Source organism: Mustelus asterias, chromosome 2, assembly GCF_964213995.1.
Source record: "Mustelus asterias chromosome 2, sMusAst1.hap1.1, whole genome shotgun sequence".
Lineage (NCBI taxonomy): Eukaryota > Metazoa > Chordata > Chondrichthyes > Carcharhiniformes > Triakidae > Mustelus > Mustelus asterias.
Genome location: NC_135802.1, coordinates 8,781,906 through 8,803,434, shown reverse-complemented (window position 1 = coordinate 8,803,434; position 21,529 = coordinate 8,781,906). Strand labels below are relative to the sequence as shown.

The 21,529-nt window shown below is 45.4% G+C and overlaps 1 protein-coding gene across 1 annotated transcript in view; it reads right to left on the bottom strand.

Annotated features, from left to right (window-relative positions):
* The window catches only part of LOC144505265 (rho GTPase-activating protein 39-like), a 228,372-nt gene that overhangs the window by 7,897 nt on the left and 198,946 nt on the right, over nucleotides 1-21,529 (bottom strand). The window lies entirely within an intron of this gene.

Sequence of the window (21,529 nt, the reverse complement as noted above, 5' to 3'; positions counted from 1 at the left end):
TGCATGCTTCGAAGTCCACCTCAAAGTAGATAATTATAAAAGATAAAATACTGGGACTATTTCTTGTTGAGCAGGAATGGCTGACAGGAGTTTGATCACTGTTTTGAGAACTTCGACAGAGCACACAAAAAGATTATTTCCCTTCATTAGGCAGTTACTGATGTGGGAAGATCCATTTCGAATTAAACTCACAAAATGAAGGGAAGGCTTTCCCACCTACACTGGGAAGGAAACCCTTACTTGGCCTGGCCCACATGTGACTCCAGATCCATTCCTCCCAACCTTCTCCATCACCATATTCTTCTACTTCAGATACTTACCTACTATTTGCCTCAACCTCTCTAATGTGTTGGCAAGTTCCACATTCTTATCATTCTCTGGGTGAAGTAGTTCTCCTGAATTCCTTATTGGAGTTATACTGATGGCCTCTGAGGTTCAGACACCTCCCTTTCCCCCCAAGCAGGAATCTCTCCTCTACATCCACCCTGTCGAACAGTCTCTCCTTTCGGTCACCCCTCAGTATTTTCCTTTCTAGAGAAAACAGACAGCTGAATTTTCATTGCATTGTATCATGGAGGAGGAGTAGACTGGCCTCCCACGCTAGCTCCTGATTGGCGAGCGAGAGGAAAGAAATGGTAACACAGTGCGGATGGATTGGAGTGGGTGGGAGGTGAGATGGGGGATGGGGGAGTCCGTAGACAGCCAACTGAAATCAAAGACAAAACAATGTCAAAAGATTTACCGCAGTTAAGTAACATACGTGATGCTCGTGGGGCCAATTTGGTCGAGTCTGATTTAAGGAGATTTTATAATGCACGGCAGCACAGGGAATTGTTTCTGAACGAAGTGCATCCTTCATGCACTCGCACTTTGAAAATCCTCTCGGGCTTTCCCAGACAAGACTATTCAGACAGGACATTGCCACATCAGTGAAACAGCATTAGGAAATGTATCACAGATTTTTAAAAAAATGGTAGGTAGAATGCAATAATTTGCCAAGATCAATTACAAGTCAACAAGTCCTATATAGAATTATAGAATCCTGTAATTCAAAAGGAGGCCATTCGGGCCCTATCCCCATAACCCCATGCATTTACCCTGGCTAGTCTCCCTAACACTAAAGGGAAATTTAGCATGGCCAATCCACCTAACCTGCACATCTTTGGACTGTGGGAGGAAACCGGAGCACCCGGAGGAAACCCATGCAGACACAGGGAGAACATGCAGACTCTGCATAGACAGTGACCCAAGCCAGGAATCGAGACCAGGTCCCTGGCGCTGTGAGGCAGCAGTGCCAACCACTGTGCCACCATGCTCCCATATAAATACATATAAAAATAAATATATATAGTGTTTTTATTGTAATCAGATGCCCCAAGGTGCTTCACAGGATCATGATAAAACAAGGTATGCCACAAAACCAAATGAGGTTTAATGGCTGGGAGTTTTGCTAGTGCAGTTCAGGGGTTTTAAACTAGTATGGCAGGGGGGTGGGGATCAAAATATTAGGTCTACAAGTGTAGAGGCTGGGGACGAGCTTGGGGCTGGGACAAGGCTGGCAAATAAGAAGAGCACTCTGGGGAGGATGATCTCACTGGGCCTGGAGGTCTGGAGTGCTTATACTTCAATGCAAGGAGCGTAGCAGGTAAGACAGACGAACGTAGGGCCTTAACGCTCACGAGGAATTTGGATGTGGTTGCGGTGACAGAGACTTGGTTGAAAGAGGGACAGGACTGGCAGCTGAATATTCCGGGGTACAAGTGTTTTAGGCGAGCACAGGAGGGGCCAAAAGAGGTGGGGGAGTAGCAGTATTAGTTGGAGAGCAGCAGTATTAGTTGGAGAGTATATTACAGCGGTGCAGAGGGAGGACAATTCAGAGGGGTCGTGTAACGAGTCACTCTGGGTGGAGCTTAGAAACAGGAAGGGCGCAGTCACTATGTTGGGGGTATACTACAGGCCCCCCAACAGCCCAAGGGAAGTGGAAGAACGGATATGTCAGGAGATACTGGATAGGTGCAGGAAAAATAGGGTTGTTGTCGTGGGAGACTTCAATTTCCCTGGTATAGACTGGAAATCGCTGAGAGCTGGGACTGTGAATGGGGAGGAATTTGTATAATGCGTACAGGAGGGTTCTTTGGAACAATATGTAGATAGCCCGACTAGAGAGGGGGCTACACTGGACCTAGTACTGGGGAATGAGCCCGGTCAGGTCTTCAAAGTTTCGGTAGGGGAACATGTGGCAAATAGTGACCACAATTCTGTTAGCTTTAGGATAGTGATGGAAAAGGATGAGTGGTGTCCCAGGGTAAGGTGTTGGATTGGGGGAAGGCTAACCTTAGTGGGATTAGGCAGAAATTGGCAGCTGTTGATTGGGAGAGGCTGTTTGAGGGTAAATCCACATCTGGCATGTGGGAGTCTTTTAAGGAACAGTTGTTAGGGCTACAGGACAGGCATGTGCCTGTAAAAAAGAAGGATAGGAAGGGTAGGATTCGAGAACCGTGGATAACCAGGGAAATTGAGGGACTGGTCAAAAAGAAAAGAGAGGCGTATGTTAGGTCCAGGCAGATAAAAACGGAGGGAGCTCTGGAGGAGTACAAAGAAAGTAGGAAAGAACTCAAACGGGGAATTAGAAGGGCAAAAAGGGGTCACGAAATGTTCTTGGCAGACAGGATTAAGGAGAATCCCAAGGCATTTTATTCATACGTTAGGAACAAAAGGGTTGTCAGGGAAAAAATCGGACCTCTCAGGGACAAAAGTGGGGAATTATGCTTAGAGCCCAAAGACATAGGGGAGATCCTAAATGAATACTTTGTGTCGGTATTCACAAAGGAGAGGGATGTGTTGACTGGGAGTGTCTCGGAGGGGAGTGTTGAACCGTTGGAGAAAATCTCCATTACAAGGGAGGAAGTGTTAGGTTTGTTAGAGAATATAAAGACTGACAAATCCCCCGGGCCTGATGCAATCTATCCAAGGCTGCTCAGGGAAACGAGAGATGAAATCGCTGGGCCTCTGACGCAAATCTTTGTCTCGTCACTGGACACAGGTGAGGTCCCAGAGGATTGGAGGATAGCTAATGTGGTCCCGTTATTTAAGAAGGGTAGGAAGGATAACCCGGGTAATTATAGGCCGGTGAACTTGACGTCGGTGGTGGGGAAGCTGTTGGAGAAGATTCTTAAAGATAGGATGTATGCGCATTTAGAAAGGAATAAGCTCATTAACGATAGTCAGCATGGTTTTGTGAGAGGGAGGTCATGCCTCACTAACCTGGTGGAGTTTTTTGAAGAAGTGACTAGAATGGTTGATGAGGGAAGGGCCGTGGATGTCGTCTATATGGACTTTAGTAAAGTGTTTGACAAAGTCCCTCATGGTAGACTGGTGAAAAAGGTAGGATCTCATGGGATAAAGGGGGAGGTGGCTAGATGGGTGGGGAACTGGCTTGGTCATAGAAGACAGAGGGTGGTAGTGGAAGGGTCTTTTTCCGGCTGGAGGCCTGTGACTAGTGGTGTTCCACAGGGCTCTGTATTGGGACCTCTGCTGTTTGTGATTTATATAAACGATCTGGAAGAAGGTGTAACTGGGGTGATCGGTAAGTTTGCGGACGACACAAAATTGGCAGGACTTGCAGATAGTGAGGAGCATTGTCAGAGGCTATAGAAGGATATAGATAGGCTGGAAATTTGGGCAAAGAAATGGTAGATGGAGTTCAATCCTGATAAATGCGAAGTGATGCATTTTGGTAGAAATAATGTAGGGAGGAGCTATACGATAAATGGCAGAACCATAAAGGGTGTAGATACGCAGAGGGACCTGGGTGTGCAAGTCCACAGATCCTTGAAGGTGACGTCACAGGTGGAGAAGGTGGTGAAGAAGGCATATGGCATGCTTGCCTTTATAGGACGGGGCATAGAGTATAAAAGTTGGGGTCTGATGTTGCAGATGTATAGAACGTTGGTTCGGCCGCATCTGGAATACTGCGTCCAGTTCTGGTCGCCACACTACCAGAAGGACGTGGAGGCTTTGGAGAGAGTACAGAGGAGGTTTATCAGGATGTTGCCTGGTATGGAGGGGCTTAGTTATGAGGAGAGATTGGGTAAACTGGGGTTGCTCTCCCTGGAAAGACGGAGGATGAGGGGAGACTTAATAGAGGTGTATAAAATTATGAAAGGCATAGATAGGGTGAACGGTGAGAAGCTTTTCCCCAGGTCGGTGGTGACGTTCACGAGGGGTCATAGGTTCAAGGTGAAGGGGGGGAGGTTTAACACAGATATCAGAAGGACGTATTTTACACAAAGGGTGGTGGGGGCCTGGAATGCGCTGCTGGGCAAGGTGGTAGAGGCGGACATACTGGGAACGTTTAAGACTTATCTAGATAGCCACATGAACGGAGTGGGAATGGAGGGATACAAAAGAATGGTCTAGTTTGGACCAGGGAGCGGCACGGGCTTGGAGGGCCGAAGGGCCTGCTCCTGTGCTGTATTGTTCTTTGAGATGTTTGATCACATGATTAAAAGCTAGGTTATAGAATGTTTTGAACGACAGGAAGTGAGGTAGAGGGGTGGAAAGGTGGGGGTGGGTGTTCCAAAACTTGGGGCTCATGCAACTGAAGGCATGGCCACCAATAGTGGAGCAAGTAAAAATGGGGATTCACAATAGGCAAGAATAAGAGGGGCACAGATATCCTGGAGGTTTCTGGGACTGGTAGGTGTTTACAGAGACAGGGAGTTGTGAGGCCAAGAAGGGATTTGCTAAACAGAATTTTAAAATCAAGGCATTGTTTGACCAGAAGCCAATTTAAGTCACTTGAGTTCAGGGTTGATTGTATTGAGTCATAGAGCATAGAGGGAGGACATTTGGCTCATTGTGCCCATAGGTCTATCCTATTAATCTAGCCACTTTCCGCACAGCCCTGCAAACTCTCCCTTTTCAAATAAATAACCAATTCCCTTTTGAAAGTTACTGAGTCTGTTTCCATCGGATTCTTGGCTTGTGCCTTAAAGATGGTGGGCAGGCTCTGAGGAGTCAGACAGTGAGCTAAGTTACTCAGCACAGAATCACCTACATAAGAAATGAGAGCAGGAGCAGACCATACAGCCTGTTAAGCCTGCTTTGCCATTTGTTGCAAAAATAGCTAATTTCATTATTCACATGTTTTGGGAGAATAACTTTTATTTTGGGGATTGAAGTCTTTAAGAAATAAGATAAGGAAGCATCTGGTTTGGCAAGTTGTTAAACAGATTGGATGCAATTGCCATTCTAAGGGTGGCCTGCATTTATTTAATATGATCAGAATTGGAGGTACGGAGACATTAAACAATGGAAGGACACTTAGCGGGCTTCTTGGTGGAGACAAAATATCTATACTTTCGTTCAATTGCTGCCACATTACAGGAAGGATGTGGAGGCTTTGAAGAGGGTGCAGAAGACGTTTGCCAGGATGCTGCCTGGATTAGAGGGTATGAGTTATAAGGAGAGACTGGACAAACTAGGGTTGTTTTCCCCGGAGCGGCGGAGGCTGAGGGGAGACCTGATAGAAGTCTATAAAATTGTGAGGGGCATAGATGGGGTTGACAGTCAGAATCTCTTCCCCAGAGTTGAAAAGTTTAATACCAGGGGGCATGCACTTAAGGTGAGAGAGGGAAAGTTCAAAGGAGATGTGAGGGGCAAGTTCTTTACACAGAGAGTGGTAGGTGTCAGGAACACTCTGCCAGGGGTGGCGGTGCAGGTAGAGGCAATAGGGGCATTGAAGGGTCATTTAAATCAGCACATGAATATGCAAGGAATACAGGAATATGAACCAAAGGCAGGCAGATGGGATTAGTTTAATTTGGCATCATGTTCGGCAAAAGATCGTGGGCCAAAAGGCCTGTTCCTGAGCTGTACTATTCAATGTTCTATGTTCATAAGGAGTTTAAATTATTAATGTATTTTTCCAGATCAAAGGCAGGTTGGAAAACAATTGGCAATCAAGAGAAGATTTGAAAGTATCCATATACTTTTCAGGTCAAACAGAGCTTCTAGAAAGTCAGGATAAATAAGTAAGGAGGTGTGGGATAGAGGGAAAGTTGGCCGATTGGATAGGTAACTGGCTATCTGATCGAAGACAGAGGGTGGTGGTGGGTGGAAAATTTTCAGACTGGAGGCAGGTTGCTAGCGAGTGCCACAGGGATCAGTGCTTGGTCCTCTGCTCTTTGTGATTTTTATTAATGACTTAGAGGCGGAGCTGAAGGGTGGATCAGTAAATTTGCTGATGACACCAAGAGTGGTGGAGTAGTGGATGAGGTGGAGGGCTGTTGTAGACTGCAAAGAGACATAGATAGGATGCAAAGCTGGGCTAAAAAATGGCAGATGGAGTTTAACCCTGATAAATGTGACGTGATTCATTTTGGTAGGACAAATTTAAATGTGGATTACAGGGTCAAAGGTAGGGTTCGGAAGACTGTGGAGGAACAGAGAGATCTTGGGGTCCATAAGAACATAAGAAATAGGAGCAGGAGTAGGCCATCTAGCCCCTCGAGCCTGCCCCGCCATTCAATAAGATCATAGCTGATCTGAAGTGGATCAGTTCCACTTACCCACCTGATCCCCATAACCCCTAATTCCCTTACCGATCAGGAATCCATCTATCCGTGATTTAAACATATTCAATGAGGTAGCCTCCACCACTTCAGTGGGCAGAGAATTCCAGAGATTCACCACCCTCTGAGAGAAGAAGTTCCTCCTCAACTCTGTCCTAAACTGACCCCCCTTTATTTTGAGGCCGTGCCCTCTAGTTCTAGCTTCCTTTCTAAGTGGAAAGAATCTCTCCACCTCTACCCTATCCAGCCCCTTCATTATCCTTTAGGTCTCTATAAGATACCCCCTCAGCCTTCTAAATTCCAACGAGTACAAACCCAATCTGCTCAGTCTCTCCTCATAATCAACACCCCTCATCTCTGGTATCAACCTGGTGAACCTTCTCTGCACACCCTCCAAGGCCAATATATCCTTCCGCAAATAAGGGGACCAATACTGCACACAGTATTCCAGCTGCCCTGCCCCCACCAATGCCCTGTACAGATGCAGCAAGACATCTCTCCTTTTATATTCTATCCCCCTTGCAACATAGGCCAACATCCCATTTGCCTTCTTGATCACCTGTTGCACCTGCAGACTGAGTTTTTGCGTCTCATGTACAAGGACCCCCAGGTCCCTCTGCACAGCAGCATGTTGTAATTTCTTTCCATTTAGATAATAATCCAATTTGCTATTATTTCTTCCAAAGTGAATAACCTCGCATTTGTCAACGTTATACTCCATCTGCCAGATCCTCGCCCACTCACTCAGCCTGTCCAAATCTCTCTGCAGACCTTCTACGCCCTCCACACGATTCACTTTTCCACTTATCTTTGTGTCGTCTGCAAACTTTGTTACCCTACACTCAGTCCCCTCCTCCAGATCGTCTATATAAATGGTAAATAGTTGAGGCCCCAGTACCGATCCCTGCGGCACGCCACTAGTTACCATCCGCCAACCAGAAAAGCACCCATTTATTCCGACTCTCTGCTTCCTGTCGGAAAGCCAATCCCCAATCCACGCTAACACCCTACCCCCAACTCCGTGTGACCCAATCTTCTTCAGCAACCTTTTGTGAGGCACCTTATCAAACGCCTTTTGGAAATCCAAAAACACCGCATCCACCGGTTCCCCTCCGTCAACCGCACTAGTCACATCTTCATAAAAATCCAACAAGTTCGTCAAGCACGACTTTCCCCTCATGAATCCACGCTGCGTCTGCTTAATCGAACCATTCTTATCCAGATGGCCTGCTATTTCTTCTTTAATGATGGATTCCATCATTTTCCCAACTACAGACGTTAAGCTAACCGGCCTGTAGTTACCCGCCTTTTGTCGATTTCCTTTTTTAAACAGCGGCGTAACATTAGCCGTTTTCCAATCCGCCGGCACTACCCCAGAATTCAACGAATTTTGATAAATAACCACTAATGCATCCACTATTACCTCTGACATTTCTTTCAGTACCCTGGGATGCATTCCATCCAGGCCCGGGGACTTGTCCACCTTCAGTCCCGTTAGTCTACCAAGCACTGCTTCGCTGGTAACATTAATTGTATTGAGTACCTCTCCTCCTACCAACCCTCTATCGTTAATATTCGGTAAACTATTTGTGTCTTCTACCGTGAAGACCGACACAAAAAACTTATTTAAAGTTTCAGCCATTTCCTCATTTCCCACTATTAAATCCCCCCTCTCGTCCTCCAAGGGTCCAACATTCACTCTTGCCACTCTATTCCTTTTTATATATATGTAAAAACTTTTACTATCATTTTTTATATTTAGGGCTAGCCTAGCTTCATAACCTATGTTTCCTTTCTTTATCACTTTCTTAGTCGTTCTTTGTTGTCTCTTAAAGTTTTCCCAATCTTCCGATTCTCCACTATTTTTGGCCACTCTGTACGCATCGGTCTTTAATTTAATACTCTCCTTAATTTCCTTCGTTATCCACAGCTGGTTATCCCTTTTCTTACAGCCCTTCTTTATCACCGGAATATATTGTTGCTGAGTACTGAAAAGGATCTCCTTAAAAATCCTCCACTGTTCCTCAGCTGTCCTACCTACCAGTCTGCTCTCCCAGTCCACCTTAGCCAATTCAGCCCTCATCCTATCGTACTCCCCTCTGTTCAAACAGGGGACAGTGGTACGGGACCCTACTTTCTCCTCTTCCATTTGTATCAGAAATTCGACCATATTGTGATCACTTGACCCAAGAGGGTCCTTCACAAGAATATCCTTAATTCTATCTACCTCGTTACACATTACCAGATCTAAGATAACTTGTTCCCTCGTCGGTTCTGTAACATACTGTTCAAGGTAACTATCCCGACAGCATTCTAAGAACTCTTCCTCCATCCCATCCCTTCCAACTTGAGTCAGCCAATCAATATGCAGGTTGAAGTCCCCCATGATTATTGCCGTTCCGTTTTTGCACGCATCCATTATTTGCTTTTTTATAGCCCTCCCCACCTCAACATTATTATTTGGGGGCCTATAGACCACGCCTACTAGTGTCTTTCTCCCCCTACTATTCCTTATCTCTACCCATAACGATTCCACGTTTTGTTCCTTAGAGCCTATGTCATCCCTCACTACTACCCTGATATTATCTTTTATTAACAGAGCTACCCCACCACCTTTTCCTTCCTGTCTATTCTTCCTAAATGCCTGATACCCCTGGATATTCATCTCCCAGTCCTGGTCTCCCTCCATATCCACAGATCTCTGAAGGTTGCCACTCAAGTGGATAGAGCTGTGAAGAAGGCCGAGAGTGTGTTAGCTTTTATTAACAGGGGGTTTGAGTTTAAGAGCCGTGGGGTTATGCTGCAACTGTACAGGACCTTGGTGAGACCACATTTGGAATATTGTGTGCAGTTCTGGGCACCTCACTATCAGAAGGATGTGGAAGCACTGGAAAGAGTGCAAAGGAGATTTACCAGGATGCTGCCTGGTTTGGAGGGTAGGTCTTATGAGGAAAGGTTGAGGGAGCTAGGGCTGTTCTCTCTGGAGCAGAGGAGGTTGAGGGGAGACTTAATAGAGGTTTATAAAATAATGAAGGAGATAGATAGAGTGAACGTTCAAAGACTATTTCCTCGGGTGGATGGAGCTATTACAAGGGGGCATAACTATAGGGTTCATGGTGGGAGATATAGGAAGGATGTCCGAGGTAGGTTCTTTACTCAGAGAGTGGTTGGGGTGCGGAATGGACTGCCTGCAGTGATCGTGGAGTCAGACACTTTAGGAACATTTAAGCGGTTATTGGATAGGCACATGGAGCACACCAGGATGATAGGGAGTGGGATAGCTTGATCTTGGTTTCAGATAAAGCTTGGCACAACATCGTGGGCCGAAGGGCCTGTTCTGTGCTATACTGTTCTATGTTCTAAACAGTTTAAATCCCAATCTAGGACATTCCAGGTGTGTCACTTGGGATATTTTCTTTTGTTATCTGTGTGTTTTCTCACAGACAAGCAGGTAACATTGAGAGCTTGAACAGTTTGGGAACTGGCAGAAAGAGAAAGCTTCCAGGAGCCTTAGTGCTTGGACACAGCTTAGACCAGAGGCAAAGGGTTATCAGAAGCAAGCGTGTTTTCTGATTTTGGAGTCATTGAGCAAGAAAGTGGTCAAGGCGAGTAAAATAAAAATTAGAATCGCCTTGGGGAAAGACCCAAGAAACCTTAAACTTCGGAGAAGAATGGGAACAGTGAGGAGAGTCAGTGTGGATTCCCGAGAGCTGTGGCACACCTTGGTTTGATCCCAGGAGAAGTAAAGGCACCCTCAAGCACCTGTACAGTTCAGGGGAGCTCCTGGGTGGAAATAACAGTAGGACAGTGAGTGTACTGTTGAGCTTTCCGCACGTAAAGATAAGAGTTGGTAGAACTTCCTTTGTTTAAGACTGTACAGAGAAATATTTTAAAAGCAAATTACTGCAGATGCTGGAATCTGAAACCAAAAGAGAAAACTCTGTAAAATCTCAGCAGGTCTGGCAGCATCTGTAAGGAGAGAAAAGAGCTGACGTTTCAGGTCCAGATGACCCTTTGACAAAGCTTTGACAAAGGGTCATTTGGACTCGAAACATCAGCTCTTTTCTCTCCTTACAGATGCTGCCAGAGAAATGTTTTGTTTAAAACCTAAAAACTCATGTCATAATTCTTTTAGTTAATAACTGGGAGTCTGTAATTATTTTTAAAATGTTAATGGCCTTCCTTGAGATGATAACACATTCAAGATGATCATGGCAGATTTTGAGCTTCAACTCCATTTTCCCACCCACTCCCATTTCTTTTTAATTATTCATTTATGGGACACAGGCGTCACTAGCTGGCCAGCTAGCAACATCCCGTGCTCATCCTTAGTTGCCCTTGAGAAGGTGGTGGTGAGCTGCCTTCTTGAATCACTGCAGTCCATGTGCTGTTGACCCATAATGCTGTTAGGGAGGGAATTCCAGGATTTTGAGCCAGCGACTGCGAAGGAACAGCGATATATTTCCAAGTCAGGATGGTGAGTGGCTTGGAGGGAAATTTGCAGGTGATGGTGTTCCCATATATCTGCTGCCCTTGTCCTTCTAGATGAAAGTGGTCGTGGGTTTGTAAAGTGCTGCCTAAGGAACCTTGGTGAATTGCTGAATTCTGGTGAACTGTAGACCTTAGTCTACCTGTCCATGTCCTACTACTTCGACCGGGATAATGTTGCTGTAATCTCCTTTCATAATTGCTCTCAATTTCCCACTGACTATTTGGGGGCCTGTAGTACAACGCTAACATCTCAGCCTGTTCTTGTCAGTATTCATCTGGCTGGTCAATTGTAAGACCCAGGATGTTGATGCTAGGGGACTGAGCGATGGCAATGTCATTGGTTCTCTCTTGTCAGACATGGTCATTGCCAAGCACTTGTGTGGCACGAATGTTAATTGCCACTTATCAGTCCAAACTTGAATGATATTGAGATCTAGCTGCCTATGAACATGGACTGCTTCAGTGTCTAAGGAATCGAATGATATTGAATACCATGCAATCATCAGTGAACCGTCCCATTTCAGACTTGATGGAGGAAAGGTCATTGACGATGGTTGGGCCAAGGACACACCCAGCGGAACTGCTGCAATGATATCCTGGGCTAAGATCACCAATCTTCACAACTACAACCATCTTCCTTTGTGTTTGGCATACCAGCGGAGAGTTTTCTGATTGATGTCAATGTTGCCACTGCTCCTTAACGTCACAGTCAAATGCTGCCTTGCTATCAGGGGCAGTCATCTTCACCTCTGCAATTCAGCTCTTTTGTCCACGTTTGAACCAATGCTATAAAGAGATCTGGAGCTGAGTGGTCCTGGTGGAACCCAAACTGAGCAGTGAGCTGTGCAACTGTCAATTGAAAGCACTGTTGATGGCACTTTCCATCACCTTGCTGATGATCAAGAGTAGACTGATGGGGTAATTGATTGGATTATGATCAACAAAGTCAAAAATCAAAAAGGGCCACAGTACAGAGACTGTGGAGAACTCAGTGAATGGGTCCAGTAAGGCCGAGAGAAATAAAACACAGGGAAACTACAAAACATGACCGGACAGATGGTCTGAGAAAGCAGGGCAGAGAGCAAGGGAAATCCAGATTAAACTACATTTAATTTAGTGCAAGATGACTGGCAGGTGAAGAGATGTACTCAGAGAATGGATGGGTACATGGGACTGGGATATTATAGCTATTACTCAAACATGGCTAAAGGAGGGGCAGGACTGGCAGCTCAATGTTCCAGAGTACAGATGCTATAGGAAAGATAGAACAGGAGGTAAGAGAAGGGGAGTTGCGTTTTTGATAGGGAGAACATCACGGCAGTACTGAGAGGGGATATATCTGAGGGTTCGCCCACTGAATCTATGTGGGTAGAACTGAAAAATAAGAAGGGAGAGATCACTTTGATAGGATTGTACTACAGGCCCCCAAATAGTCAATGGGAAATTGGGGAGCAAATATGTAAGGAGATTACAGATAGCTCCAAGAAAAATAGGGTGGACTTTAACTTTCCCAACATTGACTGGGACAGCCATAACATTAAGGGCTTGGATGGAGAAATTTGTTGAGTGTATTCAGGAGGTATTTCTCATTCAGTATGTGGATGGCCCGACTAGAGACGGGACAAAACTTGACCTCCTCTTGGGAAATAAGGAAGAGCTGGTGACAGAAGTGTTAGTGAGGAATCACTTTGGGACCAATGACCATAATTCTATTAGTTTTAAGATAGCTATGGAGAATGATAGGTCTGGCCCAAAAGTTAAAATTCTAAATTGGAGTGAGGCTAATTTTGATGGTGTTAGGAACTTTCAAAAGTTGATTGGGGGAGTCTGTTGGCAGGCAAAGGGATGTCTGGTAAGTGGGAGGCTTTCAAAAAAGTGTGTTAACCAGGGTTCAGGGTAAGCACATTCCTTTTAAAGTAAAGGGCAAGACTGGTAGAAGTAGGGAACCCTGGATGACTCGAGATATTGAGGCCGTGGTCAAAAAGGAGGTATATGGCATGCATAGGCAGCTGGGATCAAGTGGATCTCTTGAAGGGTGTAGAGGTTATTGGAGTAAAGTTAAGAGAGAAATCAGGAGGGCAAAAAGGGGACATGAGATTGTTTTAGCAGATAAAGCAAAGGAGAATCCAAAGAGATTCTACAAATACATAAAGGGCAAAAATGTAACTAGGGAGAGAGTAGGGCCTCTTAAGGACCAACAAGGTCATCTATGCGGATTCACGAGATGGGTGAGAACCTAAATGAATATTTCTCATCAGTATTTACTGTTGAGAAAAGCATGGATGTTAGAGAACTTGGGGAAATAAATAGTGATGTCTTGAGGAGTGTACAAATTACAGAGAAGGGGGTGCTGAAAGTCTTTAAGTATTTCAAGCTAGATAAATCCCAGGGACCTGATGAAGTGTATCCCAGGACGTTGTGGGAGGGTGGGGAGGAAATTGCAGGTCCCCTGGCAGAGACATTTGAATCATTGACAGCCACATTGAGGTGCCTGAAGATTGGAGGGTGGCAAATGTTGTGCCTTTGTTTAAAAAGGGCTGCAGGGAAAAGCCTGGGAACTACAGGCCGGTGAGCCTCACATCTGTGGTGGGCAAGTTATTGGAAGGTATTCTGAGAGACAGGATCTACAGGCATTTAGAGACGCAAGGACTGATTAGGGACAGTCAGCAATGGCTTTGTGAGTGGAAAGTCATGTCTCACGAATTTGAATTTTTTTGGAGGGGTAACCAAGGTAGATGAGGGCAGTGTTGTTGATGTTGTCTACATGGACTTTAGCAAGGCCTTTGACAAGGTACCTCCTGATAGGTTGTTGCATAAGGTTAAATCTCACAGGATCCAGGGTGAGGTAGCCAAATGGGTACAAAATTGGCTTGATGACAGAAGACAGAATGTAGTTGTAGAGCCTGTGGAGGCCTGTGACCAGCGGTGTGTCTCAGGGATCGGTGCTGGGTCCACTGCTATTTGTTATTTATATTTTCGATTTGGATGAGAATTTAGGATGCATGGTTAGTAAGTTTGCAGATGACACCAAGATTGGTGGCATAGTGGACAGTGAAGAAGGTTATCTCGGATTGCAATGGGATCTTGATCAATTGGGCCAGTGGGCTGACGAATGGCAGATGGAGTTTAATTTAGATAACTGCGAGGTGATGCATTTTGGTTGATCAAACCAGGGCAGGACTTACTCAGTTAATGGTAAGGTGTTGGGGAGAGTTATAGAACAAAGAGATCTAGGGGAACAGGTTCATAGCTCCTTGAAAGTGGAATCACAGATAGAGTGGTGAAGAAGGCATTTGGCATGCTTGGTTTCATTGGTCAGAACATTGACTACAGGAGTTGGGACGTTTTATTGAAGTTGTACAAGACATTGGTAGGCCACATTTGGAATACTGTGTAGAGTTCTGGTCAACGTATTATAGAAATGATATTAAACTAGAAAGAGTGCAGAAAAGATTTACTAGGATGCTACCGAGACTTGATGGTTTGAGATATAAGGAGAGCTGGATAGACTGGAACTTTTTTCCCCTGGAGCGTAAGGGGTGATCTTATAGGATCCAGGGGGGTAATTTTGTCACTCAGAGGGTGGTGAGTATCTGAAACAATCTGCCAGAGGTAGTAGTAGAGGCAGGTACAATTTTGTCTTTTAAAAAGCATTTAGACAGTTACATGGGTAAGATGGGTATAGAGGGATATGGGCCAAATGCAGGCAATTGGGACTAACTTAATGGTAAAAACTGGGCGGCATGGATAAATTGGGTCGAAAGGCCTGGTTCCATGCTGTAAACTTCTATGACTCGAAGTGAAACATCTCGTACTTAATTCAAATTGCACAACTTATGATTCAGGCAGACTTCATAAAACACTTGAGTTTTTGATCTGATTTATAACAATTGGGAGCTCTTTGCGGGATTAAAATCTATATTCCTTGATTGATTTGGGATTATTGGATTCAAAGTTAGTGAATGGTGAGCATAATTGTGTTTTTCCTTTCAGGTGTTGTATTCAGGTTTGAATAGGGAGTGCCTTGTGGAATAATGGCTCTTTCAGAGGTTAAGAAGTTCCTGGAAGTGGAAGAAGTCACGCAGGGTGGTTTACAAAAGCTAACTGAAACAAAGCTTTTGCAATTGGCAAAAACGTTGCAGTTGACATTACTTGTCGCACGGCACGATGGCACAATGGTTAACATTGTTGCCTCACAGCTCCAGCTTCGATTCCCGGCTTGGGTCACTGTCTGTGTGAAGTCTGTACGTTCTCCGTCTTTGTGGGTTTCCTCCGGGTGCTCCGGTTTCCTCCCACAATCTGAAAGACGAGCTGGTTAGGTGCATTGGCTATGCTAAATTCTCCCTCAGTGTACCCGAACAGGCACCAGTGTGTGGCAAATTTTCACAGTAACTTCATTGCAGTGTTAATGTAAGCCTACTTGTGACTAATAAATAAACTTTACTTTACTGAGTGTAAGGAAGGGGGAGATAATTGTGGCGATAGCTCAGCATTAAAATTGCTGGGAACATAGGATCATTGGAAATGGCTAGAATTCAATTACAGTGGTTTTGGCAGCAGTGTACATGCAACAGTGATCTTTGGAACCATGGTTGAAATGCATTTTGACACCAAGGAAGACAATCTGTTGTGTGTCTTTGCCAAAGAGTGTGCAGAAAGTGATAGAAACATAGAACAGTACAGCACAGAACAGGCCCTTCGGCCCACGAAGTTGTGCCGAGCTTTATCTGAAACCAAGATCAAGCTATCCCACTCCCTATCATCCTGGTGTGCTCCATGTGCCTATCCAATAACCGCTTAAATGTTCCTAAAGTGTCTGACTCCACTATCACTGCAGGCAGTCCATTCCACACCCCAACCACTCTCTGCGTAAAGAACCTACCTCGGACATCCTTCCTATATCTCCCACCATAAACCCTATAGTTATGCCCCCTTGTAATAGCTCCATCCACCCGAGGAAATAGTCTTTGAACGTTCACTCTATCTATCCCCTTCATCATTTTATAAACCTCTATTAAGTCTCCCCTCAGCCTCCTCCGCTCCAGAGAGAACAGCCCTAGCTCCCTCAACCTTTCCTCATAAGACCTACCCTCCAAACCAGGCAGCATCCTGGTAAATCTCCTCTACACTCTTTCCAGCGCTTCCACCTCCTTCTTATAGTGAGGTGACCAGAACTGCACACAATATTCCAAATGTGGTCTCACCAAGGTCCGGTACAGTTGCAGCAAAGCCCCACCTGTTTGGTGCAGGTCAAGAGCAAAAAAAGGAATCAAATTGCTTGGGAGAGAAGGAGCTAAGGCCAATGAACAACAAAGGGGACAGAAATAAAATGACCTTTCTGAATGACCCAGGCTACACACATGTATTGTGTCATCCCCCTGATTCTGCCTAGTTCTTGGAGAGCATTACCAGAGCTAATTAATCACTAACAACAAAAATGAGTTTGGAGTTGGAATCAATGCCGGATTAAGGACGACAGGAGTCTTGGAGATGAAACAGTTTGCCACAAATGTGATAAAGGGAGGAGTGTTCGATGGTGGAAGACAAGGGTTGAAATGGACTATGTTACCGTTATGTTTGCATATTTTGATTTTGTAAAATGTATGCATATTTTTTGTAGAGTACTTGTAGTGTGAAATTGAGCGTGTTTTGAAAAATGAAACTATCTTTGAATGTTGATGGTACATTTTTCTCTTAAGGGATGAGGTGTAACACTAGTGTGCCTTTCAGAATGTATTTTTAAAAATCTTGTTCTCTGCAGTTTGGAAGCAGGCCTATTGGTTGCATTGTGGCACCAGCTGCCTGCTTAGAAGTCCTTTTATTGCTGTTTCAATGGTTTAAATGGGGTTTTCTTCATTTTTACTCTGAGCTTCATTGATGAAGTGTCCGGGATTTTACGATCTTTTGAATTGTGAAGGGGAAGATTGATTGACAAGTCAGTCATGTGGTTCCTCCCCAGAGGAATCCAAGGATTCACTTTCAGTTTTGATTCGGAGGCAGAAGCTTTCCGGGTTATCAAGTTGCAGGCAGGTTTTCTTCCTCTCTCTTCCTGGTATTATAGATTCGGCTGGTCAGCTGGAAGCAGGTCTTCTTGACTTTCTGGAGTGAGAATTCTATCTCTTGCAGTGGTTCAATGGCTAAAAGCTAGAGCCTAGCAGTGGCATTATGTCTACTTCAAGGCTGCTGGAAATTACAAGACTGGGAAGTCAGAGTTTCAATTCTCCACCCAAAGGACTAAGTTCCAGCATCATGCGAGCATTCGTATTTTCTGTGCTAAAGCTGTGGCAAGGGTTTGTTTGCTTGGAACATTTCATATATTTGTCAAGGGTTATACAATATAATGGTTGTTTTTTTTCTTGTTTGTAATTGGTATATATTAACTGTATTCTTAAATAAACTGTTTGATAAAAGCTCCCTAGTGGGTCAGTTGAATCATACCGGATGTGAAACATCGCATGGCTTACACTAGCCAACTTCAAACTGCAAAACTTATGACAAAGGAATACTGAAAGGAGAGTTGGAAATCCTGGAGGCAGAACTTTGCTGAGGGAAAGCACTGTTTCATAGAATCATACAGCGCAGAAGAGGCCCTTCGGCTGATCAAGTCAGCACCGTCATATTAGACACACCTGAACTCCCACCTAATCCCATCTGTCAGCACTTAACCCATAGCCCTGAATGTTATGACGAGCCAAGTGCTCATCCAGATAGTTTTAAAATGATGCAAGGCAATCCGCATCTACCACCCTCCCAGGCAGCGCATTCCAGACCATCACCCATCCTGTGAGTCAAAACATTTTTCCTCACATCCCCCCAAACCTCCAGCCCCTCACCTTGAACCTATGTCCCCTCGTGACTGACCCTTCAACTAAGGGGAACAGCTGCTCCTTATCCACTCTGTCCATGTCTCTCATAATCTTGTAGACCTCAATCAGGTCACCCTCAGTCTTCTCTGCTCCAACGAAAACAACACAAGTCTACCCAGCCTCTCTTCATAACTTAAATGTTCCATCCCAGGCAACATCCTGGTGAATCTCCTCTGCCTCCCCTCCAGTGCAATCACATCCTTCCAATAATGTGGCAACCAGAACTCACACAGTACTGCTGCCAAAACCACAGTAATTGAATTCTAGCCATTTCCAATGATGTTAACTATGTTTCCAGCAATTTTAATGCTGAGCTATCGCCACAATTACCTCCCCCTCCTTACACTGTCAGTAAAGTTTATTAGTCACAAGGAGGCTTACATTAACACTCCAAATATACAACTATACAACTCCAACATGGCTTCCCTGCTTTTGTAATCTATGCCATGACTGATAAAGGCAAGTGTCCCATATGCCTTTTTCACCATCCTACTAACATGCCCTTCTGCTTTCAGAGATCTGTGGACAAACACGCCAAGATCCCTTTGTTCCATAGAACATTCTAATGTCCTACCATTCATTGAGTACTTCCTTGTCAAATTACTCCTTCCAAAGTGCATCACCTCACACTTTTCGAGGTTAAATTCCATCTGCCACTTATCTGCCCATTCCGTCCATATCTTTTTGTAGCCCAAGACACTCCAATCTTTGTGTCATCCACAAACTCACTAATCCTACCCCCCACATAGTCTTCATGTCATTTATATAAATTACAAATAATAGGGGGCCCAACACAGATCCCTGTGGTACGCCACTGGACACTGGCTTCCAGTCACTAAAGCAGCCTTCTGTCATCACCCTCTGTCTCCTACAACTGATGTGGAGATGCTGGCGTTGGACTGGGGTAAACACAGTAAGAAGTTTAACACCATCAGGTTAAAGTCCAACAGGTTCATTTGGTAGCAAAAGTCACGTGGCTTTTGCTACCAAATGAACCTGTTGGACTTTAGCCTGGTCCTACAACTGAGCCAGTTTTGAATTCACTTTATCAAATTATCCTGTATCCCATCTGAATTTACCTTCTTTATAAGTCTCCCATGTAAGACCTTGTCAAAGGCTTTGCTGAAATCCATATAAACTACATCGACTGCACTGCCCTTGTCTACACATCTGATCACCTCCTCAAAAGATTCAATCGATTTGTTAGGCATGGGCTCCCTCTGACAAAGCCATGCTGACTATCCCTGATCAAGCTTTGTCTCTCCATGTGGAGATAGATGCTCTCCTTCAGAAGTTTCTCCAATAGTTTCCCTACCACTGATGTGAGACTCACTGGTCTGTAGTTCCCTGGTTTATCTCTACAAATCTTCTTAAACATTGGAACCACATTAGCTATTCTCCAGCTGTCTGGACCTCCCCTGTGGCCAGAGAGGAATTGAAAATTTGGGTCAGAGCCCCAGCAATCTCCTCCCCTGCCTCCCAGAGCAGCCTGGGGCACAATTCATCTGGACCTGGAGATTTATCCACTTTCAAAGCTGCCAACACCTCCAATACTTTGCCCTTCCCTATGTCAATTTTCTCAAGAACCTCCCAGTCTCTCTCCCTGAATCCCATAACATTGACTTCATTCTCTTGGGTGAAGACAGATGTGAAGTATTCATTCAACACTCTACCACTGTTCTCTGGCTCCACCCACCTATTGCCCCCTTGGTCCCTAATGGGCCCTACTCTTTCCCTGGTTATCCTCTTCCCTTGATATATTAATAGAACATCTTCGAATTTTCCCTACTTTTACCATCTATCTACCATTTCTCATATCCCCTCTATGCTTTCCTAATTGCTTTCTTAAGCTCCATCCTGCATGTTCCATACCTCATTAATGCCTCCACTGATTTGCCTCCCCACCCTTGTACTTTCTAAAAGTCTTTCTTTTCCTTCTCATTGTATCCTGAATATCTCTGGTCATCATGACTCTCTCGGCTTGTTATTACTACCTATCACCCTCGAGGGAACATGCTGGGCTTGCAGTCCTGTGACTGTTCATCCAACTTTTCTGTAAAAAATAAAAAGTCTTTTGAGCCAGGATTCTATTCTGGGGCTTTCTCATCCTGTAGTATCAATTGGGATCGGAACACCACTGTTACAGACGCTATCTCTCTCGTTCTCAAAATTTCTAAAGAGAATGTTAGTAAAGGCAGTGGTCAGTTTGCTTGTTTTTCGTTCCGAAGGATTGTTGAGGGATAAATATTGGGCAAGACACCAGGAGAATTTTCTTGTGCTTGATGGATTAGTGCTGTGGGATCTTATCGAGAGGGCAAATCATTTCATCTCAAATCTGAACGACAACATCTCCAACTGCAAAGCATTCCTTCAGGACTACACTGAACGGCTTGTCTAGATTTGGTGCAGAGGGGTAACTGTAAGCTTCAGTCTCAGCAGCAAGAGTGCTATCTGAGGCTAGGCCAACAGAAAAACAGAATTCAGCTTCCAAAATGAAACAACCTTGTTACATTCTACCCAATGGTAAGACAGTAAAGATTTAAGATTCCTGAAACCAAAAGAGAAAATGCTGGAAAATGGCTTTTGGTTTCAGATTCCAGCATCTGCAGTAATTTGCTTTTAGTTAGGATTCTTGATATTTCCCACAGGTTCAATAGTAGTTCAGTTATTTCTGGAGAAAATAGGGGAAAGGAACCGCAGTGACTCAGGTCTCACAGGGGAAAGGGGTTGCAGTGGCTCGGGTCTCACAGGGGAAAGGGGTTGCAGTAGCTCAGGTCTCACAGGGGAAAGGGGTTGCAGTGACTCAGGTTTCTCCGCACAGGGGAAAGGGGCCGCAGTGACTCAGGTCTCACAGGGGAAAGGGGTTGCAGTGACTCAGGTCTCACAGGGGAAAGGGGTTGCAGTAGCTCAGGTCTCACAGGGGAAAGGGGTTGCAGTGACTCAGGTTTCTCCGCACAGGGGAAAGGGGCCGCAGTGACTCAGGTCTCACAGGGGAAAGGGGTGGCAGTGGCTCAGGTCTCACAGGGGAAAGGGGCCGCAGTGACTCAGGTCTCACAGGGGAAAGGGGCCGCAGTGACTCAGGTCTCACAGGGGAAAGGGGTTGCAGTGACTCAGGTCTCACAGGGGAAAGGGGCCGCAGTGGCTCAGGTTTCACAGGGGAAAGGGGCCGCAGTGGCTCAGGTCTCACAGGGGAAAGGGGCCGCAGTGGCTCAGGTCTCACAGGGGAAAGGGGCCGCAGTGACTCAGGTCTCACAGGGGAAAGGGGCCGCAGTGACTCAGGTCTCACAGGGGAAAGGGGCCGCAGTGGCTCAGGTTTCACAGGGGAAAGGGGCCGCAGTGGCTCAGGTCTCACAGGGGAAAGGGGTTGCAGTAGCTCAGGTCTCACAGGGGAAAGGGGCCGCAGTGGCTCAGGTTTCACAGGGGAAAGGGGCCGCAGTGGCTCAGGTCTCACAGGGGAAAGGGGCCGCAGTGACTCAGGTCTCACAGGGGAAAGGGGCCGCAGTGGCTCAGGTCTCACAGGGGAAAGGGGCCGCAGTGGCTCAGGTCTCACAGGGGAAAGGGGCCGCAGTGGCTCAGGTCTCACAGGGGAAAGGGGCC